Below are 21,276 nucleotides of genomic sequence, written 5' to 3'. Positions count from 1 at the left end.
TTGGAAAAAAACAATAAAAATTAACTCAGTGTCAGATAGCTTTGATTTCTGATAGTCTGAGTCCACTGAGACCTAATCACCAGCCTTCTAACCACAGTTGCCTAATCCTGAGGCCACTACTAGACATTGTGCTCTATTAAAGTATAGTTTAGAAATCTAGCAGAGGGCATTTAAATTGCAAAACCTGCCAAGTCTTACAATGGGAGGATAAAGAAAAATATATCAGCTGATGATCAACCAACCAATTGCTAAACATTTTACAGTTCAGATCTCTCTACTGGAGCAATAATAGTTTCGAAAATTCCCTGCACAAAGACAGTCATGTCATCAAACAACTCACATTGGCAGGAACTCAGTCCAGAATTGCTATGCAGAAACTTTCTCTTTTAAACTAGAAAGCAAATCTGAAGCTAGTTCTTCAACTTCAGGCGAGGTGGAAAACCAGAGCATTAAAAAGGTAACCTCAGAAATTGTAACTGTTGAAGCTCAATTTGCAGGGTCAAATTTCCAAGAATGTTAAGCCCAGTCTGTGAGTGCAGTGAACCCTCTGTCTGCTACAGATGTCCTGGGGCCCCCGCTCCCTGCTACATGTTGGGTCTTCCCAGGGTTGCATTACATGGGCACAGAGATTGGGAGGGGTGTGTGGGATGCATGGCACAGAGTTTGGCTCTTTGCTTGCATGATTTGGGCTAGAAGATACTCTCCCCTGCTGCCGGGCCATTCTGGGTCTGGAAACCAACCAGTAAGGTCCCTTTCAACTCTTATATTGTACATGAAGTGCGACCAGATGAGATGAAGGACAAACATATGCCTCACTACAGCGTCAGCATACTGTCCACCCAAGTGCACTAGTGCCTCTTTCTCTGTCCTAAATCCCATAATCACCTAGATACCCTCTGCTCTGGCCTATCATGACATGACTGATAGACATACGGCTAAACCCTTCCTTCCCAAAACTGAGTGTCCTGACCCATAATGCCAGCTGAGAACAGACCCTGATCCTTGCTAACTCCAAACTGTGTCCTGGCAGCATCTCCGGGAATACTAGCCACCATGGGCCAAGGCTGTATGAGGGAACATGGTAGCAATTAAGCAGTCTGGACAGGCATCACACAGTGTCCTGTGAACCTGTGTCCTTCTCATTTTGTTTACCATCAGGGATGCCCTCCCACTTACCATAGAACCCTGTGGTCTCGCTCCCCAAGGATCTCTGGTTGGTGGCATTGCCAGGCTTCCAGCAGGGCTTTAAAAGGGAATGGTGGTTGGAAGCAGTAATATTTTACATGAACATCATCAAAGCCTAAAGGAGAGGGGCTCCATAAAGCTCAGTATGTTTAAAGGCACTCCAAAAGCAACACACTAGAAGACACCTAAAATATTTTCTCTGGTCTATGGAGGGAAAACCAACTAATAGGGATTTCTGCTAGCACTTAACCTCACCTAATGTAATTTCTCCATGAAGCTGAAAAGCTGTTGGGGTGCTTAAATTTGTGGGAGCTTTAAGCAGAACTGCCTTTCATCAGAGGAAGGATCACAGACTACTCCAAGTCTGTTGGTCCAGCATCAGTAGCTTTTGCTCCTCTAACGAAGAGTACAGAGTACTTTTATAGATGAAGCAAACTGTACATCACCTTGGAAATGAGTGTGCAGCTGCCCAAATAAGAGATCCCATTTCCCTGCAACGCAGTCCACACACTCTAGTGCAAACACTAAAGTTATTATCCCTTTTGTTACTTCACAAATTTGCCAATGACCCCAAGCAAAGGCTTTCACATTTTTAAACTAAAATGCTGCCATGTTATGTGTTTGGGCAAAAGACCACATTCTTCTATATAATAATTTTTTGTATCCTCATCAACAGTGATACCAGAAGAACCAGGTTTAGGCACATACTGCTGCTTCAGTGACCATCCATGTGGCTACACAGACACCTGGAATTGAAAAATCCAACACAATACTATGGTCAATTTACAATACTGCAGTTAATTGTAGTTGACAGAGCTGAGATAGTCCGCAACACTGAAAGATATTACCGCAGTCAAACTGCATTATTGTTCTCATGGTCAAACTACTTGAAGTCCTTGTTTGGCCCTCATTACTCTTTTATTTGAATCATGTAAAATCGTTATATTATTCATCCTTACAACACTGAGTAGAGAGGTATGTGATTACCCTCACTGCTGACAAACTGGGGCATAGGAAGACCAGAAATCAATTTAAGCACCTAATTCTTAAAAGCTCCTTTCTAATACAATAAGCATTTCTGTTTCCAGCAGTCAAGTTACTTAGGTGCCTGAAGTTTTGCTCTTATACACAGTCTGATACTGTTTTGGCTGTGCTTATGCATCTTACCAGAACAGAATTTACAACTATGTTCAAGCACTCTTTGGCTGCCCTATTCTGTTCCTACCGCCTCGTTGTTAGCACGCTGCCTTGCATGGGTTTGCCCCATGCCTACCTGCAGTCTCTGAGACAGCTGAACCAAAGACCAAGAACACTAGGCAGCATTTTTATATGCTGCCATGCCACGCTGTAATGCATGTAACCCATACCTTCTGTTTCAGGATGTTACAGCACTCTCATGGTTTTGGACAGTATGAGCTGAAAGATAGGCAGAAGCATAATATTTGCATCCTGGAGCCACAGAAGCACATCATGGAGGAGAATTAAGGCTATTTGCTATGTTGTCAATGCTCTCAGGCCAAGGCAGGCCAGGTCCACAAAGCTCAGGGTCACAGAATACTCCTTAGCCCTGTTTAGTGTATTGGTAGAGATTTCATTGTGGCTGAGCAGTTGGCTCTAAATATAATGTGGATCCAGAGGTTAGGTGTGCTCCAGCCAGTACACCCAAGAGGTATGTCCCAGAAGGAATGGTCTCTCATATTCCCTTCCATTTGGATAACAAACTGTTCAGTGTTGGGAATATTCTCCTAGAAAAACACTGATGCGGATTTGAATCTTCCTCAAGCACTGGAGGAAGTGAGGTCTTTGATTTCCATTTTCCAGTGAGAGCTCCCACTCAGCTGACTGTGTACGTCAAACTGAAGATCTATGACATCAGACACACAACTGATTCCAAAGAATTAGTAAGTGACTTGCTTAAGGCCACCACCTCAGATATGTTGCAGAGAACTAAACAAGAATTGTAGGCACGTTTGCCATCCACTCAGCTGCTCTTCTTTCTAACCTGCTGGAATTTGCCATGCAGTGTTTATCAAATTAATGCTCAACTTCTATTTCTCATTCATTAATTTTTCAGGAAGTATGAAGAGCCTGTCTTGCTAAAAGCCAGTGCTTTATAATAGGAATAATGGTTTCAGGACCTCCTCCTAAAAGCTGTTATCCTTGAAATTCTTTTTCTAACCAGTGAAAGACACATTATTTCTATCACCTAAAGACTGGTGCCATGAAAATCTAAGTCATGCCACTTGAAGCTTTTGCTCACTTTACCAGACATATGACCCAAGTACCAGGACATATATATATATATATATAGATATATAAATATGCATATATGTATAGATGGTAGGAAATTTCATGAAAACAAGAAAAATGTCTTAGGCAAGATGGGAAGACAGAGTATTTACCACCTCTCAGAATCAGGTAAGGCAATTACTATAAAGAATTTTCTGGAAAAAAAAGTACTAACTAAATAACTATTTTGCTAGAAGTAACTACTTAGCAAATTAATTTGAGAGTAACAGGCCCATTTATATTTTCGCAACTGAAGTTAATTGGGTATTTAATTAAATACAATTAGGTATTTAATTAAATACTCTTAGACCGTAGTACTGTGTTAAAAAATGCAGCTGGTCAATGCTTCCTCTGAAGACAGGGAAGTCCCTGAAGTTCTGTAAAAGTTAGTTATCAAGAAGTGATTAAGCAAAACAATGAAATATTTAAGTAAAGGAACTCTAAATAAATCAAATGTCAAAGACATAATGAGAAAAGATACAAACAATTTTTTATCATGAAGACTGAATTTTTAGTAAATACCACAGACTAATGAAGCTATGTGCAGCAGGGAGGCATCTCAGGCTGACCACAAGACATCACTTATCAAGACTGCCGGAAGTCATCATCAACATGGCTCCATGTCCAGATAAACTTCTGGATTCAGGCAAGAGTACACTATTAGTCTTGTGCTTCACCTCCTGGGATGAAAGTTAAAGCTGCTATCACATCAAGCCTCTGGGCATCCTCTGCCCAGACATTATTTCAGACACACAGCAAATCCTGTAGCTCTGGATCTTCTTCCCAATGATGACCGTCCCCCAACTAATAACCTTAACTCATGAAAAGATTACATGATACTCAAGGGGATGGTTCACTCATTGAAACATTTGTAGCCCTGAACAGCAGTTTGGATTGATCTGAACATACATGCAGCACGTGGTGAAAGAAACATTGCAGAATCAACCATTAAATACTGTGGGGAAGGAGACTGGCTGCTGGCCACAGCTCCAGCCATCCTGGGTCAGCTAGTGGGGCAGCAAGGACAATCTCACTGCGCTAGCGGAGATACCAGGAAAGCAGAGCTGGGCTCCTAGCTCACAAAGACAGTTGCTACTGATAATTTTCAGAGGGGCATTAAGGCAGATAACGAACCCATGGGTGCCATCGTTCAAGCTTGGTCACCAGCACAGGAGCCTCAGCACTCCCTGAGAGAAACCAGCAGTCCCAGCCCAGCAAGCAGCCAGTAACTTTGGGCTGCACATCGGTGGGGCACAAAAAAGGCAATAATTAATTCACACACACAAAAGGAACTGCCAGTTGGACACAGACAACCGACACACCACCACATTGTTCCAGGGCAAAAAAATACACAATAAAATAGTCAGCTAAAGATGGTAAAGTGAAACAATAAGAGGTTCCTGTAAATGTGAAAATCTTGATGTCAAGGACTTCAGAGAAATGGTAAAACACTAGGTAATATGGTGTTAATGGTCACTGCCTGTGCAACACTTCCATAACATGTGTTCCTTGTACTCCACTCTGCCGAGCAACATCCAGTGTCCAGCCAGCCCACCAGGAAGCTCATCTCTCACTCAGCCAGACAAACCATGGTTTTAGTGACACTGTGAGAAATGTAGCCTGGTTCAGGCCTCTCTGCTTAGTCTGTTGTAGGCTCAGATGGGAGAACACATGAAGGTCTTCAAGGCTGGGACCCCATAGGACATGTGTCAGTGAATGCGAATTTGAACTTCTCCTTTGCAGCCCCAGCCCAAAAGTTTGGGCAATAGCTTTGTCATACCAGCTAAAGCACCTAGTTTTCAGACATGGTTGACAGATGCTTAGATAGTACATCTCAAGTAATTGCTTTCTGGGTCCTTTCCTTGGAAAGCCTGCTATCAAAATCCTCATGCGTCTTTGATGCACTCATGGATTTTCTCTGACTTAGAACAGAACAGTTGCATTTAAATTAATTTAAATATTTAATATCTGTCTTTCACAGAGTGAATAGTAATGCTCTCCAAATTTTCTTAGCTATGTACCCGCAGGCATGCTTTTTCAGTCTCCCCTGTCGCTATTATTTAAATGTGAGAAACGTGGATTATTGGTAACAAGTCTGAGAGCTTTTCCTTCTGAGTTGTGAAGATTCAGACAATTCTTTGGTGTATACTGCTCTGCCTGACATCCTATTTCTGCTAAATGATATTGAAATTATTATTACTGGCTCTGTCTCCCCCCTCCCTATTATTCCTTTCTTCCTAAGCTCTTTTTTTCCCCTGACAATTTGGTTTTCTGAGTTTCTGCAGTACAGTTTTAGTCTTTCCTGTGTTTTTCTAGAATTTTCTTCAAAGGCCATAAGGTCCTTTCCTACAGGTTCTTCCTGCTGCAATACAGAAAGTTCCCCAGGCTTGTCTAATTAATGTGGCTTGCATAAGTTTGTAGCAATTCAGCCAAAATGAATGAAAAATTGTGTTAAATTACTAGAGCACTGGGGCCTGCATTTCTGACTTTTTATTTGAGTAACAGATAGAGCCTAAGGAAGTAACATAAATGCCTCAGTGTTGCTCACCATGCAGTAGTATTCTAATCTTTGGACTTAAATCTATCCACAAATTTTTTTTTGCATTTTCTTTTTGCTTTTATTGAGCAGCCTCAAAACATTTATTTAAAAAAAAAAAAAAAAAGAGAGTACTTTTTTGTGTCAGGGTGTTTCTGAGAGACAAATAAACACAAAAGTGCTCACAGTAAAGCTGATTTACCTGGGGTGCAAAGATGGAAAGTGAAGTTTATCTCTAATAGACTCTCACTAAATGTCACAGTCACCCTGCTCAGAGGAATGTACTGCCAAGTGCATCTTATGATTTCTCTAATGAAGGGTAACACACGTCCTTCTTCAGCTATGGAGAATGACATGCCAGCCATCTGGCCCAAAGGCTGCCCAGTGTCTCTGACTGGTAAATCTGTCTGAACTGTGGGAAATGATAGACACTAACTGGCAAGGAAGATTTCCTCCCTGGCATACATCAGCCATCTCCTACTATTTTAAGAACTAAGTAGGACTCCAGTGTGTTGTTTATGCAGCTGGAGACACAGTTTTTATGCTTCATGCTTTCCCTCTGCCCAATACAAGATTTGCTGGGACCCAATGTAACTTTCCAGGAACCATGTAATAAAATCAGAGTGGTTGGGAATAATAGCTTTGAGTCCCATGTGTCACTAGGTGTATTATCAGTACATGAAAACCAGATATAAGAGGCTGGTCTGGGCTTTTATTTTTCTCCCTTTTAATCTGGAATGTATTCAGATCTCTGAGGAATTGTTAACTTTGATATCAGCTGTTTCCCCAGCTGTTTCTACTTAGAAAATCTTGTAAAATCTGGACTGTGTCTTCGAAGGCATACGAGTAAGAATTTGCAACACCACAGCAGCGAAGAAAACACAAAATACTCATTGAAACACTGAAGCTGTGCAACCAGCTCTTACAGATTTTCACAGAACTAAGTTCTGTTTCAAGCAAGAAGTGTTGTTACATCAGCCAGTGGGAAACCTACCTCATTGGCAAAGACCTGCCTCCTTCTTTTTTCTGCCAATCACCAGCCTGTATTTCTTTTTGATGGAAAAGAAATCAGCAAAAAATAATTAAAAGAGCTGCTAAAGCAGAAAATAATATTTTAGACATATGATATTTTAAGTTATCTCCAACATCATCATCTTAGGTAATGGCTTATCATGTAACATTTGCTTTATTTTCTCTTTAATATTAGGATATTGCCCAAGTTGTGCATCCCATCTGTATCCATTTTCAGAATGACTGAACAAATGCAATTAGTCTGCAGTCAGCCATGTAATGGTCTCCTACTACTACCACTAGGTATTTTTAGTCCATGGATTCTCTTATTTCTCAGCTATGCCTTCTTTCTTTCCCTGGCTTACATTTATCATTAGAGTTGTTTTTTTTCCCTTCACTGCCATTCTGTGTTACTGAAAGAATCTCATATGCTTTAGCTTTTCATACTTCTCTCACAGTCACTGTATTAGAACATACAGATGATTGAAAAAGGAGGAAAATTTTCAGCTAAACTATTGCAAAATTTGCCCTTTATTTCTTCTCAAATTCTGTACTTTGCGTTATTTTCTAGATCTGTAGAGTCTGCCTTCTACCTGGACTCCCTTCTACTGATTACAATGTTTTTACAAAGATATGTGAATCGCTGGAGAAGAGAAAATCTCCACGTCAACCTATTGAGAAAGGACTTCTGCTTCCTTTTCCCACAACAGATCTTTCAATGATCCACCCACCTCACAGCAGGATGCGACATTGATTTTTTTGAAGTCCAGATTGCAGCTCTGTTATGTGCTGAATGGAGCAGGGAGGAATGTGACTTTGTGTGTGCTCTTCTTTGCCTATGACACGTAAACCCAGCAGCCTTTCCAACTTTACTTCAATCCATTAAAAACAGGCACGTCGCTGAGTCTTCCTTCGTCTTTCAGACTGTTAAACATGACATGCTTTAAATTCTCTGAATTTCTCAACTGGTTTCTTCATCAAGCTAAATGCGATGCTTCTCTGCCTGTATCAATGATCTTGGCTTTCCTTAATGCTGCTTGTTGAACAGGCCTTTCTGTCTTTCAATGCTTTTAATTCCTGATTTTGTAGTCCAATTTCATGCTATGTATGTGGAATTTCCTATTTGCTTGTGGTATTATTTTTTTCTATAAGGCAGTCAACTTTTCTTAATTCTAGCTTCTTTTTTGAAGTAGTTCACTGAAAAATAGTAAGTCCTCAGTTGTACTTCCTCAGTAGTCAAATATTTTTATCGGGTTTTTCTCTGATGTGGGCAGTGCACATGCTGAAAGCCTTCTTTACAACATAGAGATGCACTGATTTAATTTAAACCAGGTTTTAAACCAATCTAGTTTAACTAATGTAAATTCTTGCATATGCAATTTTTTCATTGTACTGAATTAAAAATAAAAGAAATTCATTTAAGCTTAAACAGGAATATCTGTCATACTTATTTAAAATTGCATACCTAAACAGACTGGCGCAACTTTCTCGTGGAGGACAGGCTTTAATCTATACACAGTAAGATAAGAAAAAAGTATATACAATCCCCTAGAGCTTTTTTTCCTCTATCCTGTCAGGTCCCCATCTTTTTCACACTTCTATCTCTGATTACAAGCACAATTTTTTAGTTGTTTCCCAAAACAGAAACTTGCATAAATTTCACTGCAGCTTCTGGGGACCTCAATGATCTCCAAAAATGTTGTTGTGCTTACACTTCCTATCCACCAGTTACTGTTTCCCTTTTTACCCTGCTTTTTCCACACTGTCTCTGTGGATTGTACTGTCTCTAGAGTAATTTTGAACATTTAGACTATAGCGTCTCTCTTCAATAATGTAACCAAGTTTCTAGAAATATCTTCAGAATATTTTTTTTTGCCCAACATATTCTTACTTTTTAATAAAGAACCATTAAAAAGAAATATTCTGACAGTGAATATAAAATGAAATTGATTACTACCACTAGATTTGCCTAAGTTATATTCAGAGGCAGGATATACTGAAAAAGTTACAGAAATACAACAAGCCTGAATCTTTCATTACCTTAGAGAACAGGCAAGCTTAGCAGCAGTGATTCCATCTCTAAGTCCAAAATCTCCTGCTGGAAATACTTTCCTTGCTTCCTTTTGAACAGGCTCAGAAATCTTTACTGCCTTCATCTCACTTCTCTTCCCAGCAAAAGAAATTATTCTGGTTTCTCAGTTCGCCTATTTTTGCCAGGCATTTCAGTTTGCATCTTCAGCTCAGGTGCATGTGTGTGAACCGGTTAAGCAGACCTGATATGATGTTACTATTGTTTTTTTCTTTCTTTTTTTTTTTTTTCCCTCTTATGCATAGGTATATTTGCTATTACATTTCCTTCCCTTTGATATCAGATTAGTGAGGCTACATTAATTATTCATTCCTCTGGGCGACAAATGCTCTGTGTTCAATAGTTGATTGACCTGGTTCTTTAAGCTCAATAGAGATGTTAGTTTTAGCTATTCCAGGGAGGACAAAGGATAAAAGATAGCTCAGCAAGAGTTCAAATATTTATAGCAGATCATTTTCCTACTGCTTCTCACAGTGCTGCATGCTTTTCACTTTATGAAACTCGACATTTAAAAAGCCTTTCATTCAGTGTTAGGAAATGCTTTGACATCCAAACTGGCAGACTCTCAGGTTAGGCATTCTCCTCCACTATTTTGCAGCTTCTCTGACTAGCACTGGTCAACAGAAAATGACTCTTCCACTTAAACCCCTATCTGACAAGCTCTAGAAACAAACAAATGAACAAAATGCATTTGGATGCTGAGCATTGCATGAATGTTCCAGTAAACTGCTTCTAATATTAGCTGCACCTATGACATTAAGTCATTAGCTATTTACCATGAAATCATCCTTAATTCAAACCAGCCTAAATTAAAAGGGAAGAAAAATGTTTGCCTAAAGAATGTAAAATAAGCAATTGCAAAATTTTCTAAAGTCAAAATGCCAAAAGGAAATCAAAAACACATGTAGATCTCTGGCCATTATTTATGTTGGCTTTAAAGTTTCTTCTCACCTATTATGAGGCAACTGAGATACTGTTAGAAATTCATGTTCTCTTGACTGAGGATCCAGCCTTAAAATAGCTCTAGTCTCATGTTGGGGTCATGGAAGCACATCTTGGCTCAGGGGAGAATGTTACTTTTCACAATATGTTCATTTGAATACATTTTAAGGAGGCGTTCAAAATTAAATTTCTCTTCCCACAAAATTTTGAACCTTAAGTGAAAGGTGATCCTTCAATTTGGATCTTCTTCTTGATTACTAGTTGCCATTGCCTCTTTGAAAATGCAACTTTCTTTTTGACAAACCAGGCATAGTCATCTCCTTGGCTTGAGTTTTAGCACACTAGTGGTCAGTTTATCACCAAGTGATACACTTCTTTTCCTACCTGATCAAAATCAAAAATACTTCTGAAAGTCAGTGTGCGTTATCTCTTTAATCAGAAGGTCTGATTTCACACAAGGCTTCACCCGTGTTTTATACAAACATAATGATGGACTATGCCACATCTGCCTATCAGATATGATCACTGGACCAGACGCAACCAAGCTCTACCTCATAGGGTAAGTCAGGCATGGGATGTCTGAAGGGCATCCCCAGCTGACAGTTACATTTGTAGCATGGGGTTTGCTTCACTTTTGGCCCATGATGCCAATTGGGGTCAGTGCAGCATGCAGGCTCTCATGCAGCACTTCTCAGACATTGCAGCAAGACCCCAAGGCCACTGCAGGAACAGAAGAGTCCTCCAGGCACAGGATCTGTTTGCTAGAGTTCCAGCATTTGCTGAGAAGATGTTCAGGGTAAAGCCCCTCCCAGCTGAGAGGACAGCAGAGATGCCCAGGTGGGACAAGGAGTATGTGTGTCAAGCCACAAACCCCAGTCAAACAGATGGAGTGGAAGCATTTGAGGATTGTGTGAGATTTTTCATTTGGGGTTTTTAATTTCATTTTTTCGCTACGATCTTGGGACTCATGAGGTATGAGAAGTGCCCATGAGACTAAAAAGCAGCTAGATTAATTTCATATTTATTTCATTTGCTGAGAGTGAGTCTGGTGCAGCAGAACTTTATTCCATGGTTGTCTCCAAAGGACAAACAAGATTATGTGAACAGAAGGCAGGCAAAATAACAGGTAATTAACTGATGTATGGGACTGAGCAAAGAAACAGGGCATTTCTTCCTGAAAAATAGGCTGAGGAAGGGATTTCCATCAAATGTTCAGAGTTGGTAGCAATATGGAGGACTGGCTAATTTTCTGGGAAGACATTTAGAACATGACCACACGGAAATATTTTCATTGCCACATTGGGAAAAGATAGCAATAGAGCAGAGAAAGGAAAAGCCAGAGCTAGCAACAAGAATTACAGAAGCAGAGGCAGGCCATACAGAGTTTTTTGAAAGATATACTTTCAACCTGTGATTGAATTTAGGTGAGAATTAACTGATTGACAAGGGACAGTGGAGTGAAGTGTGGCTTATGGCCGTTGATAATGAGAGAAAAAGTGCAGTTCAGTTTCAGTGTAGAGCTCTGTTTTTTAAGCAGCCTATAAACTTCCACGTTGCTGTGCCAGGTGCAAGTTTGGAAACTAGGATTAAGTTTGTGCCATGGAAAAGGGCAAATAGGATGATAAGGATTATATGAAAAGTGCAAGGATGGAGCAGTAATCCTTGGACAGAAGAATGAGGTAGTTTGGGGAGACAGAACTTTCCTGGTTAATCTGTATGATCTTGAGGCTCTGTTTCAGGATGATCACAAGAGACAATATTTCTAGTAGAGTTGTCATTGAGGAGGAACCAGGAGTTCCAAGAATTTAAAATCAGTAAAGGGTTGGAAAGAAATGGCCTATAAAAAAATAATAAATGAGGTGGCTGCAAAGAGGATTATGGATCCTGTTACTCCTCTAGGACAGATATTGACAAAAGGATGCGATGAATTCAGAATGATTCATTCAGCCCCCTCTTATCCTCACAAAGTGTCCATAAATGATGGTGGTGACCCTCAATTAGTTCTTTGATACATATTTTCCTTGACCTAGCAGTATCAGTCATTCTTCCCCATGGCCTTGTAACATGGCTAGCAAATTGTAACACCAAATTGGTATTTCAGCTAGTACCAGCTCACCATCATGATTTCAGTTCACTGCGATTCAGGATCCAGGGACAGTATTTCTTCAAGGAAGCAATGTCAATAGGTTGCTCGGTGGCAGGTACAGCCTCTGGCAAATTGTCAAAACGTAGTACAGGCAGTGAAATGGGACATGTCAAGCCTCTGGTAGCTCACTGTCCTCAGGATTTTGTTGAAAAGGGTGGGAAGGAAGACGAGAAGGAGACAACAATGTGATAGAGGACTGTGGTAGCAGGGAGGTAAGAAGTCCCTATGGCCACATAAGACAACAGAGGGTTTCTCCACAGAAGCTGCCTTGGGAAGGTCAACAAGCTAGACACCCATACAGGACCAATCCATGCTGCCACAGGAGTGGGTAGAAATTAGGACAAGGGGGACAAGAATGATCATTCAAACAATTGCAGGTGTTGCTAGGGACACTTAGATCTTGTATGTATAGTGGTAGTAATTGCACAAAGGTATGGTGCACTACCCACTGCAAAATTTGATGGTCATATACAAAAGAGGCTTTTCTGCTAATGAGCAACATGATTCCTCATAATAGAATCTTGAGAGGAGTTTGTGGTACAGTGACGATGGTTTTACACCTTATTCCAAATAAGGACATAGGAGACCTGAGTAAATGTATCTATCTAGGATGATTCTTCTCAATTTGAGGCTTGTCTGGGAAACTAGCTCCTCAGCCAGTGGATTGCTCAGGGCAACGCCTTTGTGCCTGTGGACCCTGGGTAAGGGTCAAGTCAAGGGATGCACCAAAGATGTGGAGGGCCTGTAAAACCACGTTCTGTGGGGGTTTTGAGGTTCTCAGGGAAAGTGTATCTAGAGAAAAATGACCTCTGCAATGCATATGTAGCACAATATGGATTTTGTCATCAAGCAGGGCTTGGAGACATCCAGTAGAGAAGGTCAGTTCATCGCCCTTGCTCTGAGTACAAGGCTGATGGATTCTATGGGACAATGTAGGAGCCCCAGCTCACAGGCTGGGACTGAGACATGGTCAGAACTGGATTTTTTGGAAACAAGTGGAGAAAATACAGTCTTCATACTTACTAGCAGTTACAGAACTTCACTCATTAGGCTAGACAGACCTTTGCATTCACACATGGCTATTATTTGTGTAGCATATGTGCTGCATACTAGAGTGCATCTTATTGTTCTTTTGGAGTTTTGACAAGAAACTAAAGTGATTCCTGATATAAAAATCTCTCTGATCTATCCATACCTGCTATGAATGCAACAAATATACCTCTACATACTATTGTTTTAATATAAAATCCGATTATATACAGTTTGATGACATATCCACTCCACGTTTGGTTCTTCACCTTGTTTAGTACTTCTATTGTATTTTATTAGATATAGCTGTGTATGTGTATATACATACTATCTAATTACATCTTTATACACTGTAATATATTATTCTATGTGCAGGGATAGAGTTAGCAAAGTGAAAGCTTAGTTGGATGAGAAACTGTAATGGCTAGGAAGGTCTGTTAAGAAGGACTTCTGTAAATACATCAGCAGCAGAATGAAGATTAGAGAAAACTGAGATCTGCTGTAGATTTCCTACCTAAGCGACAATGGATATGAAGAAGGTGAGGTACTCAGTGGGTTTTTTTTCCTCAGTTTCTACTGGTATGTTCTTCCCTCAGGTATACCAGGAACCTAAAAGCAGTCAGTGGAATGGAAGCACTACTCACGGTAGAAGGTCACTAGCAGAGTTAGGGATCACTTAAGACAGCTGGACATATAAGATTGGATGCGGTGCATGCAACCGTGTTGGGACAGCTGGCTGCTGTCATTGTAAGATCTCCATCACTTTTGAAAGGTCATCGCAATCATAAGTAAGTTTCTGAAGACTGGGAAAGGCAAATGTCACATCCCTCTTCAAGAGGAGCAAGAAGGAAGATCTGGAGAAATACAGGCCAGTCAACCACATGGAAAAGTTGAAGAACAAATTTTCCTGGAAGCCATTTAGCACTATAGGGTTGACTGTTACAGGTGTTAAATAGCTGCCATTAACACAAGCTCAGTAACACCTTTCAGTACCTGACAGGGTGGCTGTCTTGGAGCTTAAGCACAAGCAGCCACTCTTAAAAACATGACTGAAGTTGGTACTCAGCTTCCCACAGTCTGGCATTTTGGTGAGTTGACCTGGGCTGACAGCCAAGCACCCACACAGCTGCTGACTCCCTCCTTTTCTCCCACTCATTGGGGCGCATAGAGTGGGGGGGGGGAAAAAAGGCTTTGATGCTGTGCAAGCACTGCTCAGCAATAGCAAAAACACTGCTGTGCCATCAACAGTGTCCTAGTCACAAACCAAAAACACAGCACCATAAGGGGCTGCTATGATGACAATTACCTCCATCCCAGCCAGACCCAGTACAAGCATGAAAATCCTTCTAATGATATTTTGAAAAACACTCAACAGAGGATGATTGTTGAACACAAAACTAGACTTCTGTGAAAAGCACAGAAAATGTAATACTAGCAACTAAAATAAATTAATTTAAATTATGTAGTCTGGACTGCTAAGCAGAACTGAATCTTTGTGCAAAGAAAAACAAAACAAAGATGCATACTTTAAAAATCTCTTATAACCTTTTAGCTCTCAGCCAGCAAGTATTTTCAAAATATACTCATTAAAACTGACATAATTCTGAAACACAACTGAAAAGCAAAACAACCCATCCACCATTGTTCAAATGCTGCAGTTTGCTAAGGAGAGGTCATAAGATTTCCCACACCTAAAGAATGCTGAAACTTTGCATTCTTTTCAGGTAAGAAGAAAGAGGACTGGAGAGATAACAGGGGGGAAAAGAATGTGTTAGCCTTATACCCTTGAGCTGTGATGAAATACCAGTCTACTTACATTTAATTATGTTCAGTTTATAACAAAGCATCCAGCAGAAAACATCAATAAGAATGTTGACACACTCAGACTCCTTCTAATAAGAACGAAGAAGAATTATAGTTGAAAATCTGGCATCTGAAATGCAACTGAAGAGGGATTTCTGCTGTTTAGCAATTAGTTCTCTGTAACGTAAAGCAGTGTTTTTAAGGGAAAATTATTGGGTAGATTTACAAAGGAGCTGTGTGTTAAGATTAGTTCAAAGATTTAAAAACTACTACCTTACTGTAGACAAAGACACATTTGGACTAAATATACACCACAACATATATTTTCTTGTTGTCTATTACTTAATGTTCTCTGGAAGGAACTTAAATAAATAATGCATAAAGACCTGAACTTTGCAATTGATACTTTTGCTGCAAAGTTAACAGAAATCATAGGTCAACTACCAAAGGTCTGAAACTAAGGCACTAAGGCTCTTCCAAGAGAAAAAGTGTTTTTTAAAATAGGTCTGACTGTCTCTTGAAAGGATAAAGTGGGGTCAGGTAAAGCCTACGTCGGGTACTGCTACCGTGGGAAGCTGAGTACCAACTTCACTCCTGTGTCTCAGGGGCAGCTGCTGGTGCCCAAGCTCCAAGAGAGTCACCCCAACAGGCACTGAAAGGTGCTGAGCTACCAACAAGCTTTGTGTTAATTGCAGCTGTTTAGCACCTGAAACAGTGAACCCTATAGTCTAAAAAGGTTATGTCCTAGAAGCTAGGGCCAACTGTCCATACTCGGGTACATGCAAAACTCCCTCTGAAGCCAGGAATAATTTCTATGAAAGAACAGAAAGAATCTGAAGGTATTGAAATCAATGAACTTTGGTGTTATTTACCATGGATGTGGTATCTGACTCTAAATATGAAATATGGACATTAAGCAACCATCACTTCTGTAATTAGTGCTTACTGCAAGGCTTGTAGTCAGCCAGGTTCTCCATTCCCATCACAATCACAAGAGCCCCCACATTCTGATGTTAACTGTTTTTAGAAAAAAATGTAGAAAAAAAATCCCACTGAATCCAATGTGCTTGGAAACACTAAGAATTTAAATTCTCTTGAATTTTTCATTTTCCTTTTTGAACCAACTTTAATGCTTTCCTTTAATGAAATAGCACAGTTTCCACAGGTCCAAATCAGTTAGAATTCCAAAGACATAATGAGATGAGAAACAGAGAAGTAGTAAGACCCAAAGCTGAGGACAACACCTAAATCTCTTGAGCCTCATTTGGGAGCCACATCAGGAGCTCCCAGGAGCAATCACGGTCCCCATTTCCACTGACACTGAAGCTGCCATGTGACTCAAAAAACCCAAGAGGCTGTGCACCCTCACACCCACATGGAGGAAAGCCTTGTCATCTACAGAGCTGGAAGAACAAGACTCTCTCTAACTGGGCAGCAGTAATGTGCCCATTATCTGTAAAGATAAAATACGCAATTTCTTTAGTAAGTCCTGGACTAATAAGGACTAATGAAGAGAGAACTGCACCTCAATATGGCTGGTTTCTGTTTTCATCTCTGCTACTAGTTTGGCTTTGCTAATTTATTTTTACCTGTCTGTAATTCCATTTACCCTTTTTAAGGCAGGGGATAATGAAAATGATGGCCTTTATGCAGGATGTTGAGATCTTTGGATGAAAAAACTTCAAAGAATGGCTTTTCCCTCCCTCCCTTTTCTTTCTTTCTTTCTTTCTTTCTTTCTTTCTTTCTTTCTTTCTTTCTTTCTTTCTTTCTTTCTTTCTTTCTTTCTTTCTTTCTTTCTTTCTTTCTTTCTTTCCTTCCTTCCTTCCTTCCTTCCTTCCTTCCTTCCTTCCTTCCTTCCTTCCTTCCTTCCTTCCTTCCTTCCTTCCTTCCTTCCTTCCTTCCTTCCTTCCTTCCTTCCTTCCTTCCTTCCTTCCTTCCTTCCTTCCTTCCTTCCTTCCTTCCTCCCTCCCTCCCTCCCTCCCTCCCTCCCTCCCTCCCTCCCTTCCTCCCTTCCTCCCTTCCTCCCTCCCTTCCTCCCTTCCTTCCTCCCTTCCTCCCTTCCTTCCTCCCTTCTTTCCTCCCTTCCTTCCTTGCTTTCCCTTCCTTCCTTGCTTTCCCTTCCTTCCTTCCTTCCTTCCTTCCTTCCTTCCTTCCTTCCTTCCTTCCTTCCTTCCTTCCTTCCTTCCTTCCTTCCTTCCTTCCTTTCCCTTCCTTCCTTTCCCTTCCTCCCTTCCTTCCTTCCTTCCTTCCTTCCTCCCTTCCTCCCTTCCTCCCTTCCTCCCTTCCTCCCTTCCTCCCTTCCTCCCTCCCTTCCTTCCTCCCTTCCTCCCTTCCTTCCTCCCTTCCTTCCTTTCCCTTCCTTCCTCCCTTCCTTCCTTTCCCTTCCTTCCTTCCTTTCCCTTCCTTCCTTCCTTCCTTCCTTCCTTCCTTCCTTCCTTCCTTCCTTCCTTCCTTCCTTCCTTCCTTCCTTCCTTCCTTCCTTCCTTCCTTTCCCTTCCTTCCTTTCCCTTCCTTCCTTTCCCTTCCTTCCTTCCTTCCTTCCTTCCTTCCTTCCTTCCTTCCTTCCTTCCTTCCTTCCTTCCTTCCTTCCTTCCTTCCTTCCTTCCTTCCTTCCTTCCTTCCTCCCTCCCTCCCTCCCTCCCTTCCTCCCTTCCTCCCTTCCTCCCTTCCTTCCTCCCTTCCTTCCTCCCTTCCTTCCTCCCTTCCTCCCTTCCTTCCTCCCTTCTTTCCTCCCTTCCTTCCTTCCTTTCCCTTCCTTCCTTCCTTCCTTTCCCTTCCTTCCTTTCCCTTCCTTCCTTTCCCTCCCTTCCTTCCTTCCTTCCTTCCTTCCTTCCTTCCTTCCTTCCTTCCTTCCTTCCTTTCCCTTCCTTCCTTCCTTTCCCTTCCTTCCTTCCTTTCCCTTCCTTCCTTCCTTCCTTTCCCTCCTTCCTTCCTTCCTTCCTTCCTTCCTTCCTTCCTTCCTTCCTTCCTTCCTTCCTTCCTTCCTTCCTTCCTTCCTTCCTTCCTTCCTTCCTTCCTTCCTTCCTTCCTTCCTTCCTTCCTTCCTTCCTTCCTTCCTTCCTTCCTTCCTTCCTTCCTTCCTTCCTTCCCCCTTAGCCCCCACTCTTGTTTCTCCCTCCCTTCATTTGAATCTATACATGGCTTTATTAGTCTTCCATATCAGAATACTTTTGTAGTATTATCTCTGTGAGTAGTGTCCAAAGGCAGAATGGAAGTGCACCGAATCAAGGAAAGAACAAATAGCAACATTTTGTTGCACAAAGTCTCTGTAAAGTCACAGAGGTTTATTCACTTTATTTTGCTTTCTTTTCATTTTAGTATATAGTGGTAGAGACATTTATAAATATTTTAATGAAAAGCACAGAATTTTAGCTTAATGTGAGACCATATTGTCATAGTGGTTTTCAGTTGGGTTTTTCTTAAAGGCAGAATTCTCCTGTGAAGTAAATATAAATTTCTACTTCAGCCGCATGGCAAATAACATAGAATCATAGAATGCCTTGAGTTGGAAGGGACCCACAAAGATCATTGAGCCCAACTCCAGTCCCTGTATATGACAACACCAAAATTCACACCATTTGTCTGAGGGCGTTGTCCAGTATCTTCTTGAACACTGTCAGGCTTGGGGCTGTAGTAACCTTCCTGGGGAGCCTGTTCCAATTCTCCACCACCCTCTGGGGGAAGAACCTTTTCCTAATGTCCAACCTAAACCTCCCCTGGCACATCTTCCTGCCCTTTGCTCAGGTTCTGTCATTGGTCACCAGAGAGAAGAGATCAGCACCTGCCCTTCCTTCTCCCCTTGTGAGGAAGCTGTAGCCACCATGAGGTCTCCTCTTAGTCTCCTCTTCTCCAGGCTGAACAAACCAAGTGACTTTAGCCGCTCCACATATAGCTTCCTATTCAAACACCTCACCAACTTCATAGCTCTCCTCTGGACACTCCAGCAGCTTTATCTCCTTTTTATCCTGTGTTGCCCAGAAGTGCACACAGTGCCCCAGGTGAGGCCACACCAGTGCAGAGCGGAGCGGGACAATCACCTCCCTCTGGCAATGCTGTGCTTGATGCACCCAGGACACAGGTGGCCCTCTTGGCTGCCAGGGCACACTGTTGGCTCATGTTCAACTTGCCATTGACCAGAAACCCCAGATCCCTCTCCATGGAGCTGCTCTCCATCATCTCATCCCCCAGTCTGTACGTACAGCCAGGGTTGTCATGTCCCAGATGCAAAATCCAGCACTTGTTCTTGTTGAACTTAATGTGATGGTGATTGAGTAGCTCTCTAATTTGCCTAGATTAACAAACTGTAACTGTTCTTGAAAGAAAAGAAACCTAGTACAAACTATGTCACTCTAGCATGCATCATGTCTAAAACTTAATAACTAAGAAAATATTGTAAACAATAATAGGGAGAAGCAAATGTAAAATTAGTAATTGCATCTAACATAACTATTAACAGAAAAAACAGAATGCTTTTGTGAAAAAGGCATACAGAGCAACTTCTTCACTTGCTGGAAATCTCCTGAATTTGATTCACATCTCAGTAGTAATGCATCATACTGAGAAACTGATTTTTGTGCTGGTGTAATGCTTGATAACAGTCCAAAAGTCTGAACTTTATGAAAGATAACATAAGAGTGGCAATGTGATGTTGCAACATTTCTTTACAAAAACATCATTCCACCTTTCTGATGAGACAGACCTGTTGTACACTTTTTAGCAGAAACATCTCCAAATAAATTTAATAAAACACTAAGATAAAAGAGAGCTTGAGTTTTACAATTGCGTTATTATTCAATTCAGTAACTTCTAACACTCAACAGATTTATATGTTTACCCCAGAGCAAACTTATTCTAATTCTAAAGAAAATAATTAATTATATAGTTTTCCTGGAAAACTGAATTAGTAAATCCAGCAAGAAAGTAAATTTGTGTTCCTTGTCAGAGTAACAGTGCAGTTAGAGTAACAACATGGAATCAATCAGATCATCAAGATACGGAGAAACCAGCAAACACTGACAACCCAAGTGACTTCAAACATTAATCAATGCAACAACAGTCAGTAAGGGAAGAGTGGAAAATGGACACTAAAGCATAGGTCACTTTCTTGCCCAAAATTGTTAATTTGTTTTCTTCCACAAACTGTTTTCCCACATCTTCACATTATAACAAAATCACCTTTTTGGAATGTGGCCCATACAGTCTCTGAATACTTCCTAGCAAACCGTTGTCCTAAAAACTACATCCTTTTCTTAATCTGGAATAGCAGTGGACAGAACAGAAAAGATCGTTATTTGGCTTTTGATAAAGTCTCTTTACATTTCCATCGAGGTAGAAAAGCAGAGAATTTTCCCATCCTGTGATGCTATCAGATTGTAAACCCATTGTTTTGAGTAGTGGGTAGAGACATATACAAGTAAAGATCTGCAAACTCAAAATCAAAGTGAAGGATCAAATTCTAAAGAAAACCCTTTAGTTTGTCTATCATTTCTCAGAAACTTATCATGCTATTCTAAAAATGCCACAAAGGATTAGAGCTGTGTGAAGAACTGATATTTGTATTGACTACGTGGAAAAAAAAATAGTTTCTCACTGGTTTTTAATCTTTAAAACCAGCAAAATCTTAAAACATGCTGTTGAAATAAACTGGCCCAACTTTCAAAACAACTGATTTTTTTTCAGGATGAACTCTTTTGGATGCATTATCAAAATTAGCCAGCAGTTTTCATTGACTTTACACTAATCTATAAATTTGGCAAAAAAATAATCGCGGAGAGACTTTTGCCCACCCTAGAGCTAAATACAGAGCAGTTTATCCTGCTCCCTAGGATTTACAGCATGCATGTGCATATGTGTGCTGGAAATGATGGCAGAAGTCAAGAGGGTTGTGGCAAAACATTTAGCAGCATTTTAACTGTTGAGTGATCCTAGGTTAAATTATTATAATTTCCCCACTGACTTGAGCCCAGAAACTGCTTTTCTGTGTGTTTCAGTATTTTCAGAAAGAACACAAAGCTTTGCTGCAGGCCCCAGTGAAAGCACAAAAATTGCAGCCATCTGTTAAGTACTGGGGAGTATTTTCAAAATAGGCATAAATGATGTCCTAATCATAGTTCAACAGACTGCCTATTTTTAAAATAGACTGCTTACTGAACATACTTTGGGCTATAAGGCACAAAAATAAGAACCTAGTATTACTGTCAGAAGTGTTGTGAAGGGCCAACTGCAATTGAAAATCATTTTTATATG

The sequence above is a fragment of the Streptopelia decaocto genome (genome assembly GCF_964273445.1).
Source record: "Streptopelia decaocto genome assembly, chromosome: 2".
NCBI classification, from domain to species: domain Eukaryota; kingdom Metazoa; phylum Chordata; class Aves; order Columbiformes; family Columbidae; genus Streptopelia; species Streptopelia decaocto.
Note: the sequence above shows the minus strand (reverse complement) of the source record.